Consider the following 18372-nt stretch of genomic DNA (forward strand, 5'->3'; position numbering starts at 1 on the left):
ACTCTGCAGACACTAAATGCAAGCAAGAACATACTGCTCTGCAATTACAACCAAAAAAAAGCTATAACTCAATTTTGCCTTTTCAAGGGAAAATTTTTCCTCAAATCCTTGCTTAAGTGTCTTCTCTCAGACTTTCCTGAGCCCTCCCTCCCCCAGGCCCCAGAGCACTTTTCACACAGTGTCTTCATTGTATATGGAGTGTTTCTCCCCACTAAACGAGAGCATCTAGAGTCTAAAAACATCACCCCTGACTACTCTCCACATCTCTAGCATGAAGCCAGGCACCAAGCAGTTGTCAAAGAAATTTTGCTTAATGGCTGCATGAATATATGGGTGGCATCACTACAGTTTGTTAATTTCTGGATATCAAAGAAGATCTGGTGAACCCTGAAACTTAACATGCTGCTTCCAACACTACTAAACAGTAACTGAAATCTAGAATAAAACCTCTGAGCTTCCTGGGGTTTTGCCAGTGCTGGAAAAAAAACAGAACATAATCTGATGCGCATGTTTCCATTCAGTTTTGAATCTCACGAATAATTCTGAAATCACAACTTCAACAGTTTTCCAGTACCATCCTTCCCACCCTTTCCCACCAGTCCCCTAGAGCCCCATCCTGTTCAGGAAGTCTTCACCAGTTAAGAAGCCTGTCATGATATCTCCATCGCAGTCCTCAGTTTCTTACCTGCTACCCAACTCCTTTCCTGCTCAGACTCTGCCTCTTAGTTTCAGCTCATGGACGGTCAGAACGGGAAGAGGCCATCTGAGCCGGTGAGCAGAACACAGGCCCTGGACTCAGAGAGGCTTGGGTGTAAATCCCAGTTTGACCAGTGAGCAGAACCCAGGCCCTGGACTCAGAGAGGCTTGGGTGTAAATCCCAGTTTGACCAGTGAATAATTGTAATACCTTGGAAATTTTACTTAACAATTCCAAGGCAGAAAATGGGGTAAAATCTCACTCTCAGAATTGTTTGGAGTGATGCAGGGGTCCTGTAACAGAAGGCTTTGTCCACCAACCTAGGCAGTGCATGCTTTAGTCTACAGGCAATGACGCACCTTTATAGGTTTCTCTTCTGGAAACCCCATGATCAGATTTGCTTTTAGAGACATAGCTCTGGCTATTTCACAAATAAAGGACTGCAGGAAAGACACTAGAGAAGAGAAACCAAGCAGGAGGCTTTGCAAGAGTAGTCAGTAGCTGGGGATGGAGTGTGAATTCTAGATGATAAGGGCCTCAAAGATTGAGACCTTAAGAAATACTGACAGTTAGTATTTGTTGAACTCTGCTCTGAGCCAGGCATTATGTTAGCACTTTGTCAGAATTATTGCATTGAATTCTGTTAACAATCCAAAGACCTCGCTGCTATTTTAATCCCTATTTTACAGATGAGAAAGCTGAGACATTAAGAGGTTAAATAAATTACCCAATGACATAGTTTGCAAGAAAACTAAGATTCAAGTCCACACAGTCTCATTCCAGAGCCTAAGTGCTTATTTTAGTTTGCTAGGCTGTTGAAAGCAAATACAATGAAATGGGTTGAATTAACTTCGGGAATTTACAGTTTTGAGATTGAAAAAAATGTCCCAATCGAGTCAGGTAATGCTTTCTTCCTGAAGACTTGCTACCAGCCATCCTTGGGTTCTCTGCCGCATGACAAGGCACATGGCAGCACCTACTGGTCTCAACTTCTTTTTCAGATTTCATTGCTTTCAGCTTCTTGCCTCTGTGACTTTCTCTCTGTCTCTCTTTCTCTATTTATCCCATTTATCAAAGACTCCAGTAAAAGGATTAAGACCCACTCTGGGCCATGCCTTAACTGAAGTAATCTCATCAAAAGGTCCTACTTACAATAGGTTATACATACAGAAATGGATTAGCTTTAAGAACATGATTTTCTGGGGTATATACATTTCCAAACCACCACAGTATTTAACCACTAGACTAGATCACAGCTGAAGCAGAGATTGGAGAACCATTAAAAGGTAAAATTGGCAGAACTTGATAGATTAGCTGGCGTGTGTAAGGGAGAGGGTAGAACATAGAATGGCTCTCAGGTTTCTTATGCTCCCAATGTCCACAGCATGTGAGAGACAGAGCCAGGATTTGAACCCAATTTTATTTCATTTCAAAGCGCTTTCTCTTTCCTCAGCCTCAGAAAATTTCACCCCAAGCTTGGTATACTCAGGATAGTAGGGATAATGTAGTGACTGGTACTTTCCCCAGAATTTCACAACTTTTTTGTTTAAACCATAATACTATGACTAATTTTCCTTATGATGTTGAGGGTGTGTTTCTTTACAAAGGGATTTAGTGTCAATTACAAAGAAAAATTAACCAGGAAATGCATTTCATAGTTTTGCCTCCTTTTGCTAAACCAAAACAAAGGGGGATTCTAAGTACCTTTGATAACGAAGTAGATGAAAGGTAGGACATCCGTATGGCTAGAAGGAGATTGGTGAGAGCTTGACCTCAACACTCATTCATTCCTTTACCAAGGCTTTATCAAGATATTTTACCTCTTAAAGGCCTATGTGGGGCCCTGGAGGATGGTGCTGAATAAGCAGAGCTCCAGCCTTGAAAGCTCATAACAAACATGTGAAAATTAGATAAATAGGCAGACCTTTAAGAACTGCAAGAGGGACTTCCGGAGAAGATGGCAGCTTAGTAAGACGCGCGGGTCTTAGTTCCTCCTCCAGAAAAGCAACTAAAGAAACAGAAACAATACGAAACAGCTCCTGGAGTCACGACAGAGACCAAAAAGACAGCGTACCCCATTCTGGAACAGCTGAACGGGCAGGGAAAATCTGCTGTGGTGAGATACCCGAGGGGCGCGCATTTTCCCCGCCGGGGCGACTGGCGACTGGGGTCCCCTCCACGCACGTGGCTCCCCGGTCTGACTGGGAACGTTGGATAGCGGGGCCCTCCCGTCACGCTTGGCGATTCGGGCCAGCTGGGCAATTAGGACCGGCACTCTCCCAAGCCACGGCGGCCAGCGACTCCCGCCTCCACGCGCGGTTTCCCAGGCCGACTGCCGTGCAGACAGACGAGCACCACAAGCGCCACCTACTGGGCAGGAAAAGAAAAACAGAGCCCAGAGATTTCACAGAAAAACCTTTCAACCAGCTGGGTCCCACACCCAGGGAAATCTGATCAAATGCCCAGACACCAGCAGAAAATAATGGATGACGCTCAGAAAATTGAAGATATGGCCCAGTCAAAGGAACAAACCAATAGTTCAAATGAGATACAGGAGCTGAGACAACTAATGCTGAATATACGAACAGAAATGGAAAAACTCTTCAAAAACCAAATCAATAAATTGAGGGAGGACATGAAGAAGACATGGGCTGAACAAAAAGAAGAAATAGAAAATCTGAAAAAACAAATCACAGAACTTATGGGAGTGAAGGACAAAGAAGAAAAAATGGAAAAAACAATGGATACCTACAATGGTAGATCTAAAGAGACAGAAGCTACAATTAGTGAACTGGAGGATGGAACATCTGAATTCCAAAAAGAAACAGAAACTATAGGGAAAAGAATGGAAAAACTTGAGCAGGGGATCAGGGAACTGAATGACAATATGAAGCGCACAAATATACGTGTTGTGGGTGTCCCAGAAGGAGAAGAGAAGGGAAGAGGAGGAGAAAAACTAATGGAAGAAATTATCACTGAAAATTTCCCAACTCTTATGAAAGACCTAAATTTGCAGATCCAAGAAGTACAGCGCACCCCAAAGAGAATAGACCCAAATAGGCGTTCTCCAAGACACTTACTAGTTAGAATGTCAGAGGTCAAAGAGAAAGAGAGGATCTTGAAAGCAGCAAGAGAAAAACAATCTGTCACATACAAGGGAAACCCAATAAGACTATGTGTAGATTTCTCAGCAGAAACCATGGAAGCTAGAAGACAGTGGGATGATATATTTAAATTACTAAAAGAGAAAAACTGCCAACCAAGACTCCTATATCCAGCAAAATTGTCCTTCAAAAATGAAGGAGAAATTAAAACATTTATAGACAAAAAGTCACTGAGAGAATTTGTGACCAAGAGACCAGCTCTGCAAGAAATACTAAAGGGAGCACTAGAGTCAGATACGAAAAGACAGAAGAGAGAGGTATGGAGTAAAGTGTAGAAAGAAGGAAAATCAGATATGATATATATAATACAAAAGCCAAAATGGTAGAGGAAAATATTATCCAAACAGTAATAATACTAAAAGTTAATGGACTGAATTTCCCAATCAAAAGACATAGAATGGCAGAATGGATTATGACCCAGCAATACCACTGCTAGGTATCTACTCAAAGGACTTAAGGGCAAAGACAAAAGGGCAAAAACACACCAGTGTTTATAGCAGCATTATCTACAATTGCAAAGAGATGGAAACAGCCAAAATGTTCATCAACAGACAAGTGGCTAAACAAACTGTGGCGTATACCTACGATGGAATATTATGCAGCTTTAAGACAGACTAAACTTATGAAGCATGTAGTAACATGGATGGACCTAGAGAACATTATGCTGAGTGAGTCTAGCCCAAAACTAAAGGACAAATACTGTAAGGTCCCACTGATGTGAACCGACATTCGAGAATCAGCTTGGAATATATCATTGGTAACAGAGACCAGCAGGAGTTAGAAACAGGGTAAGATAATGGGTAATTGGAGCTGAAGGGATACAGACTGTGCAACAGGACTAGATACAAAAACTCAAAAATGGACAGCACAATAATACCTAAGTGTAATGTAACTAGGTTGGAACACTGAATGAAGCTGCACCTGAAATATGTTTTTTTGTTTTTTTGTTTGTGTGTTTGTATCTTTTGTTTTTGTTTTTTTCTTTTTTCTTTTTATATATATATATTTTATTAGTATTATTATTTTAATTCTCTTCTCTATATTAACATTCTATATCTTTTTCTGCTGTTTTGCTAGTTCTTTTCCTAAATCGATGCAAATGTACTAAGAAATGATGATCATACATCTATGTGATGATACTAAGAATTACTGAGTGCATTTGTAGAATGGAATGATTTCTAAATGTTGTGTTAATTTCTTTTCTTTTTTTTGATTAATAAAAAAAATTTAAAAAAAAAAAAAAAACTGCAAGAGGGGGACTATTTCAAGAAAGAGGATTTGCTTCCATATAAGAGGAGATGCTACATCTGGATCTTGGCATTGGGCAGAAGGCAAGCCTAGTAACCTTGACCAAGCTTCTTTGTCTTCACTGGAACAGTGATGTATTGAAGCCCACTTTAATCTGCTCTTCCTCTCAGATAATCAAGGATCTGGAGTACAAAGCTGGAAGTGAGAATCTAAAGCTTTGTCTGGCCCCTGGGATGGTATTGGTTAGACATATGGGCCTCAGAGATTGGTGCTGAGGATAAGCCAGTGCCTGGGATGGAAGTGGAACCGGAAGACAGGTAGAGAATCTGGCTTTGGCTTCCATCTGAAGGGGCTAGGTAGAGAAGCAAGTAAAGTATGAAGCAAGAGGTTAGAAAGCATGACATGAGTCCAGAGGTCACAGGTTGAAATGGAAGTTAAGGCAGGGCCTAGAGACAGTCTGTAAGCATCACTGGAAGCACAGACATTGAAGCCTGTGTAGGACACTCACAGTCATCACTCTGGGTGGGAGTGATTTGTTAAGCACGCTTAGTAGTCCCAGTGCTATTATCAGGATGAAATGACACAATACATGCGAAGCATCTGGCATAATGCCTGGCACATGCATTTATCTCTCAATGACCATTAATTATAAAACTATTTTCCTTTCCCATTGAAATTCACCGAGGATTTCCAGTGTACCAGGTCCCGTACTGGGCACTGGCAGGAGAGGAATGATTGAGATGCAGTTCCTATCCTCCAGAAGCCCAGACTGGTGAAGGTGCAGATACATAAATCAGACATTCCAATTGAAGGTTCTAAGTGACATGATAGAGGTAGACACAAAAATGAGACAGGGTGAGAGGGCAGTAACTCAACTTAAAGGGTTCTAGGAAAGCCCTCTGGAAGAAATAACATCAGAAGTGAATCTTGAAGGCTGAGAAAGAGCCAGGCAAAGATTGTTAAGAAATATATTTTGAAGGGGCAAGATAGCTGGCTGCATAGTGAAGTGTGGAATTAAATCATCCTCCAGACAAGCTAGTAAATAGCCAGAAATAGTACAGAACAACTTTGGGGGGACATCAGTGGCCAGACACACAGTGTACACCAGTCTGGATTAGGTGGAAAAGCTGAGATCCCTCACAGAACTGTAAGCCCCCCAAGCTGCAGAGGCCAGTGTCACTCCCCAACAGGCATAGTAGGCTGATTCCTTCAAAGAAAAGGAAACAGACTTTACTAGCAGCAAGGGCTTAGCTCAGTCAAGCTCCAGTTGCAGAATTAACGAATTATGACTACTGAAAATGGCCTCCAGCGATAAACCTGGAATAAGCACTAAAGGAACTAGAAGTTTTGCCCCAACAGTTTTTGCCCAGCTCAAGTAGAATTCCTGCTTCAAGGAATTCAGGCCCCAGGGACTGGAAAACTGAAATAATCAAAGCCATCCTACCACCTCATCTCTGTCTCAACCACACCCCTGTCAGGGAAAGTCTGCAGAAATTAAAGGCACCACATTACCTTATGCTGGTGGGAAGCTGCAAGCAGACAAGTGCCAAATACTGGGAAGGATAGTAAAGCACAGAGTCTAGAGGCTTCAGAGGAATGTCTGATAACCTGTGGGTCTCACCCTCAGGGAAAACTGATGCTAGCTAGCTTTACTCCTGAGATGTGGTCCTGTCTTGTCTGGGGAAATCTAACTGTGTCTATAATATCTGAAGAGACCCCCCTCAAAAAAAAGAGTTTCCATATAGGCAGGGCAAGAAACAGAAAAACAAGAACTAAAAAATTCTAATCAGCTAAACAGAACCCATGCTAGAAGTCTAGAATAAGTTGAACTGAATATCAAAGAACAGATAGAGAACAAAGCCATCTAGCAAGAAAACCCTAGGTAAAAGTGTGAAAACAACCTCAAGAATAAACTAACTAAGGAAATCAAATGCTTAGACACCAGAAAAAAATAATGAGTCATACTAGGGAAATCAAAGATATGGCCCAGTCAAAGGAACAAACCAACACTTCAAATGAGATATAGGAGTTGAAACAACTAATTCAGGGTGTTCTAAAGGACATGCAAAATCTCATCAAAAATCGAGTCAGGCTGGTGCGACAATGGCTCAGTGGCAGAATTCTCACCTGCATGCCGGAGACCTGGTTCGATTTCTGGTGCCTGCCCATGCAAAAAAAATAAATAAATAAAAATCAATGAGCCGAGGGAGGATATAAAGAGAAGACATGGGGCATGACAAATGCACTTTGAGAAAGGGTACAGCTTCAACAAAAGTATAAAACAGCATGGTACATGCAATAAAATGGGTGTAAGAAGAGGCAAGAAATAAGGATAAAGAGAAGGCGGGGCTCTGCTGGATCTGGAGGCTAAGAAAACTGGACTCTACCCTGAGAGTGATGGGAAGCCACTGAAGGATTTTAATCAGGAGAGTAACCTGACCAGATTTCATGTTTTAAAAATCACTCTGGCTGGTGGGGAGAATATATTAGAGAAGGCCAGCTGGAAGCAGGGGAAAATCTTGTCATTTGATGTTCCTGAGTCAAAATTCAGTTATGCTGTAGTAAAATTAATCAGAAAGGATTAAGAAATGGGAGCAAGAGTTTTTGGATCTAAAACTGGATATGGAATCTTAGTATTTATGCTCTTTCTATGTTCAGTCAGCTGAATTCCCATTCTATGTGCTATAAAAGGGGAAGTTAAGGGGTAAAGGTTTTTAAGGGCCCTTCCATCTTTAACTCTTCAAACTCTTCAAGATTCAATAATTCTCTTTCTCTTGTTAGTATCTGAAATGGATGTTTATGTCATTGACCCCTAGGAGGACATGTTTGGGGTTCTGCTTTCCTTGTTGCAGAGTGGGCTTCCCTGAAGGTTTGCCATTATTTTACCTGTTCCCTATGGAAGATGCTGTATTTATGATTGGATGGTTTCAAAATCTGAGACCAGGGTCAGGACTCATTGTGGAGCTAATGTCAGGATCCAGTCTATGAACAAGATTGCTTCTCCTTGAACAAGACTGCTTCTCTTTATATGGTTATGGAGCTGAGAAAATTGTCCAACTGAAGTCTTTGAAATCAGGTTTTTAGTATCTTTACCACAATGTCTGCCCCACTTAGCTGACCTGCCCAAACATGTGTTCTGGACACATGAACATGGGTTCTCTGTGTACTCTTCTGGGTCACGGCTGTTTCAATGCATGTAAATCTGAAAGCTAGAAGTAAAATGAATACTCTGGGTCCCTACAACCTCCAGTGCTTCGCTCCAAGGCAGCATTTAAATTATTGTATCAGAGTTATCTCTTTCATGAGAAGGAGCTCCTTAATGACAGGAACTTTGCCTGACTAATCAGCTTTCCTGAATTCATTATACCTGCCCATTTTAATTCAGAAATTTCCTTGTTGCAGTTACTTGCTAAATGTTGGTGATATAGAAGTAAACAAGCCAGCTTTATGCAGCTTAACTATGAGATGCTGAGAAATATAATGGTGGGAGAGGAGGAGTATAGAATGCTAAAAGACAGAGAGCAAGGATCTTAACTAAGTGTGGCTAAATCAAGAAAGTTTTTCTGAGAAATTGATGTTTCAGTTAAGGTTTGAAGGATAAATAACAATTGGACAAATGAAGAGTATGGTGGAAATGTTATAAGTAGGGGAAACAGCATGTGTAAAAGCCTGGAAGTAAAAAGAAAGTTGTCCATTGAAGGAGCCAAAAGAAGGCCGGTTTAATCCTTGCTATGGACCTGTTCTGTATCTTCACTGTTGTGGTGGTCTCACAAATCTACACATGTGATAAGATAGAACTAAAGAGACAAATATACCCAAATATGCAAATGTAAAACTGGTGAAATCTGAATAAGGTCAAAAGATAACATCAATGTGAATTTTCTATTTGTGAAATTCCACTATAGTTTGCAAGATCTTACCACTGGTAGAAATTAAGTGAAGGGTTTATGGGATCTCTCTGGATTTTTTTTCACATTACATATGAAGCTACAATTATGTCAAAATAAAAAGTAACAGAAGGAGGAGGAAAAGGAAGAGGAGGAGGAGGAGGAGATGATGATGGCAGCCAGTTTGGCTGGAGCAAAGAGGATGAGAGAGTATGTAGCAAGAATTGAGTCCAGAGAGTTAGCAGGAAGTAGGTAACACAGGATTTAAATCATTTGAGACTTTATGCTAAGAGCAATGGGGCAGCTCTGCAGCAGATCTTCCGGCCCCACAGAGCAAACACACTGCCGGCTTCTCTTGGCTCAACCTCTCAGTCACCAGGTCTGTGGCGCTGGAGGACGGCATGGAGTTCGAGGTAGTGTCCTCTCATTCTAGGAGTGCAGGCTCCAAGTCGGAGGGGTGACAAAATATTCTCCCTCAAGAAGTGGTGTGCCCTGGCCATGTGGATCTGGGACGTGAAGTTCGTAAGTGCGCCATTAGCAGGGTCCGGGTGATGAATGCCTATCTTAGATGTCAAGCTGAAAACAAGAAGATTGTATTGCAGTCTGGGGAAAATGTAAACTTTCCTTCCATAATTGCTGCATGTCCTTGTGGATAAAACAGAATAATTGCTGCCCTCTGTGCCAGCAAGACTGGGTGGTCCCAAGAATCAGCAAACGAGAATGGTGGAAGGCACTTTCAGTGCAGTTGTTCAGAGCCCTGGTGGATTTTGTTATCAACAAGGACCCTACAAAGGCTTGGACACTCCAGGGGACATAATTCTTCAAATAGGAGGTGGCTTCATGGTTCTTTGCCATTCATCCAAGGCATGGGCTAACATTTTGTCAGGGTTTTTTTTTGTAAATTCTCTATAATAAAGAAGGTAATTTTTTAAAAATGGTCTTTCTACCTCTGTGGTATGTGTTTCACACACTGCTTAGCAGTGCTGTAAAAGAAGAGAGAACTACAAATCAAATGACCTTTATAATTTACCTATTGATATCCAAGGGGCTGTGGAAGCAGTTCTATTCAAAAGAGAACTGTTTGCATACTTGTGGTTGGTCAGTTGAAAAGAGAGAGAGAATGTTATAGTAACAAAGTTCAGTTTTAAACCCAACTTTTAACCTAAATATGTTTCTGGTATTTATTTTTTGAGGAGAGGGGAGATATGACTCATAAAACCTTCATTTGATGTAATGAGAATTTTAAGTTTGGTCATATACCAGTGAGCAGTGTACATAAAATTTAGCCTTGGGGTATATGGGATTTTTTTTGTCTTTTTGACTCATCAAGAAGACCTAGATTGCACTCACCTCACTGTTAAATCATTGAGTGATAAATGACATATAAGTATTTTCAAGTTCTGGTCAGATTGGATTATGATGTGATTTAATTATAACTGTGTTTTAGGTAGAATACTAATGAGGGGGAATGTTTACTGTTATATAATTGGATCAAAAAATTTATCACATGATGTTTTAATAAATGGTTTATTCTGTTAAGAAAGCAATGGGAAACCTTTGAAAAATCTTATTCAAGGAGTGATATGATTAGATTTGCATTCGATAAAGATCACTCTAATATGGAGAATGGATTGGGGAAGGTTAAGTGTGAGTATGGGGAAGTAAAAATTGAGCCATGATACAGTAAAGAAGAAGGGAAACAGATGGAATTGAGAAATATTCAAGGGACAAAATCAATAAGAGTTGGTGGCTGAGGAGTTGAGACAGGAGGAGTCAAGAATGACTTACAGGTTTCTGACCTGGTCACCAGATAAATGGTGATGCTCTTTAGTAAAAAATGGATCATCTGAGGAGAAGTAGACTGGGGAGGAAGGCTTGAAGAGATGAGATTGGAATGTTTGAGATGCCAGTGAGACATCACACTGTCAAGGTAATTAGTAAATAAATGCCTGTAGGTGTCTGGAGCTCAAGAGAGAAATCTGCACTAGGTATATGAATATACAGAATAAGAAGGTCACAAGACTTAGAATAAAATCTGAATAATACTAGCACCTAAAGTGTGGATAGGGGGGTGAGCCCCAGTTAAAATGGTGGAATGAGAAACTTCAGGATCTATTCCCATCCCCACCACCCCCCCCCACCCCCAGAAGCATTGAACAACCAGTAAGAAATGGCAGAAACTACTTTCTCAAAACTCCAAAAAGAAATTAAAGGATTACAGTTACAGAGCAAGTGCTGTATCAACAAAAAGGCAACTTAAAAGCAGTAAGATCTTGTAGCACCTGGCTGGCCCCTCCTTCACCTCTCCCAGCCCAGTGAATATATGACCCATATCCCAATGTGGATCCCAGGTTCTGGTTCTGGAGAGAACAGGGTAACCCCTGTGTATATACTGGGAACATGTATGTCTAGCCCAGTCTGTCTGGTGTGGAACTGAGGGACTCAACATTCCAAATCTTGTCCTGCATGAAGCTCTTCTACAGATTGTTGGAAAGCAGTCAAATCATGCTGCCTGGGGCAAGGAATTGCTGGCTGTAGGACATAAATAATGTTCCTAGGTATGTGTGGAAACTATTTCCTAGGAAAGAAGGTACTTTTGTATCACTATAAACAGGCAATTCCTAGAGCCACATGTGCATGTTCAAGACAAGCACATGCACAGAAAGGATCAAGAAGGTCCCAATTCTTTGGCCACAAGCTATTCTCTAAGGTCATGGCATGAGTAATTCCTGAAGGAGATCACTGCTCAGGCCAATTGACAAAACTGGGAGAGGTATTTTCTTTTTTCACTCCTTTCTTCTTTGTTTGTTTAGTTACTGACATTTGAGAGAAATTTTGTCATTAAACTAGCTAGATACAAGCTTAAAGAACAGGTACCAGTCCAAGATGGCAGCTTAATATGGTGTGGGATTTAGTTTGTCCTCCAGAGCAGCTAGTAAATAGCCAGGAACAGTACAGAACAACTGCTGGGGCACATCAAGGACCAGACACACAGCTTATACCAGTCTGGACAAGCTGGACCAGCTGCGATCCCACCCAGAACCATAAGTCCCCCAAGCTGAGGAGGCTGGTGCCCCACCCCACAGGCTGGTTCCCAGAGGGGAAAGGAAAGAGACTTTACAAAAGGCAAGAGGCTGAGCTCAACCAAGCTCCAATTGTGGAATTAATTAGCAAATTCTGACTACTGAAAATAGACCCCCAGCTCAGCTAAACCTTGAATAAAAGCTGAAGTTACTAGTTTTTGCCCAAGTGCAAAGGGGGCAGGGCTGATGGGGAAAAAAAACACAGAGGTTTTGTGGATTGGACACCACAAAATACTAGAAAGTTCTGGAACCTAAAAAAAAAAAAAGGTGGCACATAGGACCTGGAGATACATAATAACTTAAGCTCTTGATTAACAAACCCAAGGAATGGAGGTCCTGCTCTAAAAAGGATTTTTTTTTTTTTTTTTTTTTTTTTACAATGCAAGGCTTCTCAGGCTCCAACTGCCCCAGGCAAGGGCAGAATTAAGCTTGTCTGAGAGGTAAAGAGGCTGGTCAGGTGAAAGGAGGTAATTCCATGGAGGATGTGCCTTCCCCAGGAGTGGGGTGGGGCCCAATTTATATGGAATCCCTCCCTCACGGAATTCAGACCCCAGGGACTGGAAAACTGAAGCAATTAAAGCTGGCATACAACCTCTCCTCTGTCTCAGCCTGGACCCCAGCAGGGAGAGTCTGCTGAAGTTAAAGTTACTGCATCATTTTATGCTGGTGGGACCTGCAGGCAAGCAAGCACCATATACTGGGAAGAATAGGAAAAACAGAGAGTTTAGAGGCTTCATAGGAAAGTCTGCCAACCTACTGGGTCTCATCCTCAAAGAAACTGATGCAGGTGACTCTTTCCTCCTGAGAGGAAGCCAGTCTTGTCTGGGAAGATCTGACTGGGGTCTATAATATCTAAGTAGACCCTCCTAAGAGGAAAAAAAAATACACCATACAGGCAGGACAACAAACAAGAAAACAAGAACTGAAAAATTCTGATCCATAAAACAAAACCTATGCTAGAGGTCTAGAATAAGTGGAACTGAATGTCAAAGAACAGATAGAGAACAAAGCCATCCAGAAAAAAAAAAAAAATCCTAGGTAAAAGAGTGAAAATAGTCTCCAGAATAAACTAATTAAGGAAATCAAATGCCTAGGTCCAGCAAAAAATAATGACTCATATAAGGAAAATTGAAGATATGGCCCAGTGAAAGGAACAAACCAACAATTCAAATGAGATACAGGAGTTGAAACAATTACTTCAGGATGTTTGAACAGACATGGAAAATCTCATGAAAACTCAAATCAACAAATTGGGAGCGGATATAAAGAAGGCAAGGGACAAACAAAATGAAGAAATTGAAAGTCTGAAAAAACAAATCACAGAACTTATGGGAATGGAAGTCACAGTAGAAGAGATGAAAAAAAACAATGGAAACCTACAAGAGTAAGAAGATAGGATTAGTAAACTGGAGGATGGAACATCTGAAATCCAACAATCAAAAGAAAATATAGGGAAAAGAATGGAAAAATATGAGCAGGGACTCAGGGAATTAAATGACAACATGAAGTGCATGAATATACATGTTGTGGGTGTCTCAGAAGGAGATGAGAAAAGAAAAGGAGAAAGGCTAATGGAAGAAATTATCACTGAAAATTTCTCAACTCTTCTGAGAGACTTAAAATTACAGATCCAAAAAGTGCAGCGTACTCCAAACAGAATAGATCCAGATAGACGTACTCCAAGACACTTACTAATCAGAATGTCAGGTGTCAAAGAGAAAGAGAGAATTTTGAAAGCACCAGGAGTAAAGCAATCCATCACATACAAAGGATAACCAATAAGACTATACATAGATTTCTCATCAGAAACCATGGAGGCAAGAAGATAGTGGTATGATATATTTAAGATTCTAGAGAGGAAAAACTGCCAACCAAGAATTCTCTATCCAGCAAAATTGTCCTTCAAAATGAGGGGGAAATTAAAACATTTTCAGACAAAAAATCACAGAGAGAATTTGTGACCAAGAGATTGGCTCCACAAGAAATGCTAAAGGGAGCACTAGAGACAGATGAGAAAAGACAGAAGAGAGAGGTGTGGAGAAGAGTGTAGAAATGAAGACTATTTGTAAAGGTAAAAGGAGGAAAAATTAGATATGACATATAAAATCCAAAAGGCAAAATGGTAGAAGGAAGCACTGCCCTTACAGTAATAACACTAAATGTTAATGGATTAAACTCTCCAATCAAAAGACATAGACTTGCAGAATGGATTAAAAAATGCAGACTATATGCTGTCTATAATAGACATATTTTAGACTCAAGGACAAACATAATTTGAAAGTGAATGGTTGGGAAAAGATATTTCATGCAAACAACAATCAGAAAAGAGCAGGAATAGCTATATTAATATCCAACCAATTAGACTTCAAATGTAAAAAATTAAAAGAGACAAAGAAGGACACCATGTATTAATAAAAGGAAGAATTCAACAAGAAGACATAACAATCATAATTATTTATGCACTGAGCCAGAGTGCTCCAAAATACATGAGGCAAACATGAAAATACTGAAAAGAGAAATAGACACATCTACCATAATAGTTGGAGATTTCAATTCCCGTCAATGGACAGAACATCTAGACAGAGGATCAATAAAGAAATAGAGAATTTGAATAATCCAATAAAAGAAGTAGACTTAAGACATTTATAGAACATTACACCCCACAGCAGCAGGATACACCTTCTTCTCAAATGCTCATGGATCATTCTCAAGGATAGAACATATGTTGGGTCACAAAGAAAGTCTCAATAAATTTAAAAACATTGAAATCATATAAAACACTTTCTTGAATCATAAAGGAATAAAGTGGAAATCAGTAACAGGCAGAGGGCCAGAAAATTCATAAATAGATGGAGACTCAATAACTCGCTCTCAAACAACCAGTGGGTCAAGGAAGAAATTACAAAAGAAATCAATAAATACCTTGAGGCAAATGAAAATGAATAAACAATGTATCAAAATTTCTGGGATGCAGCAAAGGCAGTTCTAAGTGGGAAATTTATTGCCCTAAATGCCTATATAAAAAAATAAGTGTTCTAGTTTGCTAGCTGTTGGAATGCAATATACCAGAAATGGAATGGCTTTTAACAAGGGGAATTTAATGAGTTGTTAGTTCACAGTTCTAAGGCTGAGAAAATGTCCCAATTACAAGTCTATAAAAATGTCCAAAAAGGCATCCAGGGAATGATACCTTGGTTCAAGAAGGCCGATGAAGTTCACGGTTTCTTTCTCAAGTGGAAAGGCACATGGCAAACACAGTCAGTGTTCCTCTCTCATCTGGAAGGGCACATGGTGTATACGGCATCATCTGCTAGCTTTCTCTCCTGGCTTCTGGTTTGATGAAGCTCCCCGGGAGGCATTTTCCTTTCTCATCTCCAAAGGTCACTGGCTTGTGTACTCTCTGCTTTGTAGTGCTGCTCTCTCTGAATCTCCCATTCTCTAAAATGTTTCCTTTTTTATAAGACTCCAGTAAACCAATCAAGACCCACCCAAATGGGTGGAGACATGTCATCACCTAATCCATCTTAACAGCCACTCCTGACTAAATCACATCATCCAGGGAGATGATCTGATTACAGTTTCAAACATACAGTATTGAATAGGGATTATTCTATCTTTATGAAATGGGATTTTGATTAAAACATGGCTTTTCTAGGGGGCATACATCCTTTCAAACCAGCACAATAAGAAAGAACAAAAACCAAGGAATTAACAGTTCATTTGGAAGAATTAGAGAAAGAACAGCAAACTAACCCTCAAGCAAGCAAAAGGAAAGAAATAACAAAGATTAGATCAGAAATAAATGAAATTGAGAACATGAAAACAATCGAGAAAATCAACAAAACCAGAATTTGGTTCTATGAGAAAATCAGTAAAATTGATGGACCTTTAGCAAGATTGACAAAAAGAAAAAGAGAGAGGATGCAAATAAATAAAATCAGAAATGGAAGAGGAGACATAACCACTGACCCCACAGAAATAAAGGAGGTAATGATACTATGAACAACTTTATGCTAATAAACTAGACAATATAGATGAAATGGACAACTTCCTAGAAAGGCATGAATGACCAACATTGACTCAAGAAGAAATAGACAACCTCAATAAATCAATCACAAGTAAAGAAATTGAATCAGTCATTAAGAAACTCCCAAAAAATAAAAGTCCAGGACCAGTTGGCTTCACATGTGAATTCTACCAAACATTCAAGAAAGAATTAGTACCAATCCTGCTCAAACTCTTCAAAAAATTGAAGAGGAGGGAAGGCTACCTAATTCATTTTATGAAGCCAACATCACCCTCATACCAAGCCAGACAAAGATACTGCAAGAAAAGAGAATTACAGACCAATCTCTCTAATGAATATAGATGCAAACATCCTCAACAAAATTCTTGCAAATCGAATCCAGCAGCACATTAAAAGAATTATACACCATGACCAAGTAGGATTCATCCCAGATATGCAAGGATGGTTCAACATAAGAAAATCAATTAATGTATTCTACCATATCAACAAATCAAAGCAGAAAACTCACATGATCATCTCAATTGATGCAGAAAAGGAATTTGACAAAATTCAATATCTTTTCTTGTTGAAAACACTTCAAAGGATAGGAATAGAAGGGAACTTCCTCAACATGATAAAGGGACTATATGGGAAACCCACAGTTAACATCATCCTCAGTGGGGAAAAACTGAAAGCTTTCCCCCTAAGATCAGGAACAAGACAAGGATGTCCACTGTCACCATTGTTATACTACATTGTGCTGGAAGTTCTATCCAAAGCAATTCTACAAGAAAAAGAAATACAAGTCATCAAAATTGAAAAAGAAGAAGTAAAACCCTCACTGTTGCAGATGATATGATACTATATGTCAAAAACCAAAAAAAAAAAAAAAAAAAATCCACACCAGAACTACTAGAACTAATAAATGAGTACAGCAAAGTAGCAGGTTGCAAGATCGACACTCAAAAATCTGTAGTGTTTCTATATACAAGTAATGAGCAATCTGAGGGGGAAATCAACAAAATATCCATTTACAATTGCAACCAAAAGAATAAAATATTTACGAATAAATTTAACTAAAGATACAAAAGACCTGTGCAAAACAACCTACAAGGAATTGCTGAAAGAAATCACAGAAGACCTGAATAAATGGAAGGGCATACCCTGTTCATGAACTGGAACACTAAATATATTTAACATGTCAATTCCTCCTAAATTGATTTATAGATTCAATGCAATACCAGTTAAAATCCCAACAACTTACTTTGCAGAAGTAGAAAAAACAGTAACCAAATTTATCTGGAAGGGCAGGATGCCCAAAATAGATAAAAATAAAAAAAAAAGAAGTTGGAGTTCTCACACTATCTGACTTCAAGACGTATTATGAAGCTGCAGTGGTCAAGTACACTGGCCAATGGAGTTGAATAGTGTTTAGATATAGACCCTCTCATCTATGGACAATTGATCTTTGATAAGGCAGTCAAGCCAAGTCACTTGGGACAGAATAGTCTCTTCAATAAATGGTGCCTGGAAAACTGGATATCCACATGCAAAAGAATGAAAGAGGAGCCATATCTCACAACCTATACAAAAATTAACTCAAAATAGATCAAAGGCCTAAATATTAGATCTAAGGCCATAAAACTTTTAGAAGAAAGTGTAGGGAAACATCTTATAAAACTTGTAATAGGAGGCAGTTTTCTAGATCTTACATCCAAAGCATGAGTATTGAAGAAAGAAATAGATAAATGGTAACTCCTCAAGATTAAGCACACTTGTGCATCACAGAACTTTGTCAAGAAAGTAAAAAGGCAGCCTACACAATGGGAGACAATATTTGGAAACAACATATCAGATAAGAGTCTAGTATCCAGAATATATAAAGAGATTGTTCAACTCAACAACAAAAAGACAAACAACCCAATTTAAAAATGATCAAAAGACATGAACAGACACTTCTCAGAAGAGGAAATACAAATGACTAAAAGGCACATGAAAAGATGCTCAACTTCCCTGGCTATTAGAGAAATGCAAATCAAAACCACAATGAGGTATCATTTCACACCCACCAGAATGGTCATTATCAATAAAACAGGAAATGACAAGTGCTGGAGAGGATGTGGAAAAAGAGATACTCTTATCCACTGTTGGTGGGAATGTCAAATGGTACAACCACTGTGGAAGGCAGTTTGGTGGTTCTTCAGGAAGCCAAGTATAGAACTGCTATATGACCCAGCAATACCATTGCTAGGTATCTATTCAGAGGACATGAGGTCAAGGACACAAAT

The 18372-nt window shown here is 39.6% G+C and overlaps 1 protein-coding gene and 1 pseudogene across 12 annotated transcripts in view; both read left to right on the forward strand.

Moving 5' to 3' along the window:
• LOC143674264 (BEN domain-containing protein 5) overlaps positions 1–18372 on the forward strand; it is a 1810590-nt gene that overhangs the window by 1446753 nt on the left and 345465 nt on the right. The gene's annotated exons all lie outside the window — the stretch shown is intronic.
• On the forward strand, positions 736–10238 carry LOC143654464 (RING-box protein 2 pseudogene; annotated as a pseudogene).

The sequence above is a fragment of the Tamandua tetradactyla genome, chromosome 2 (genome assembly GCF_023851605.1).
Source record: "Tamandua tetradactyla isolate mTamTet1 chromosome 2, mTamTet1.pri, whole genome shotgun sequence".
NCBI classification, from domain to species: domain Eukaryota; kingdom Metazoa; phylum Chordata; class Mammalia; order Pilosa; family Myrmecophagidae; genus Tamandua; species Tamandua tetradactyla.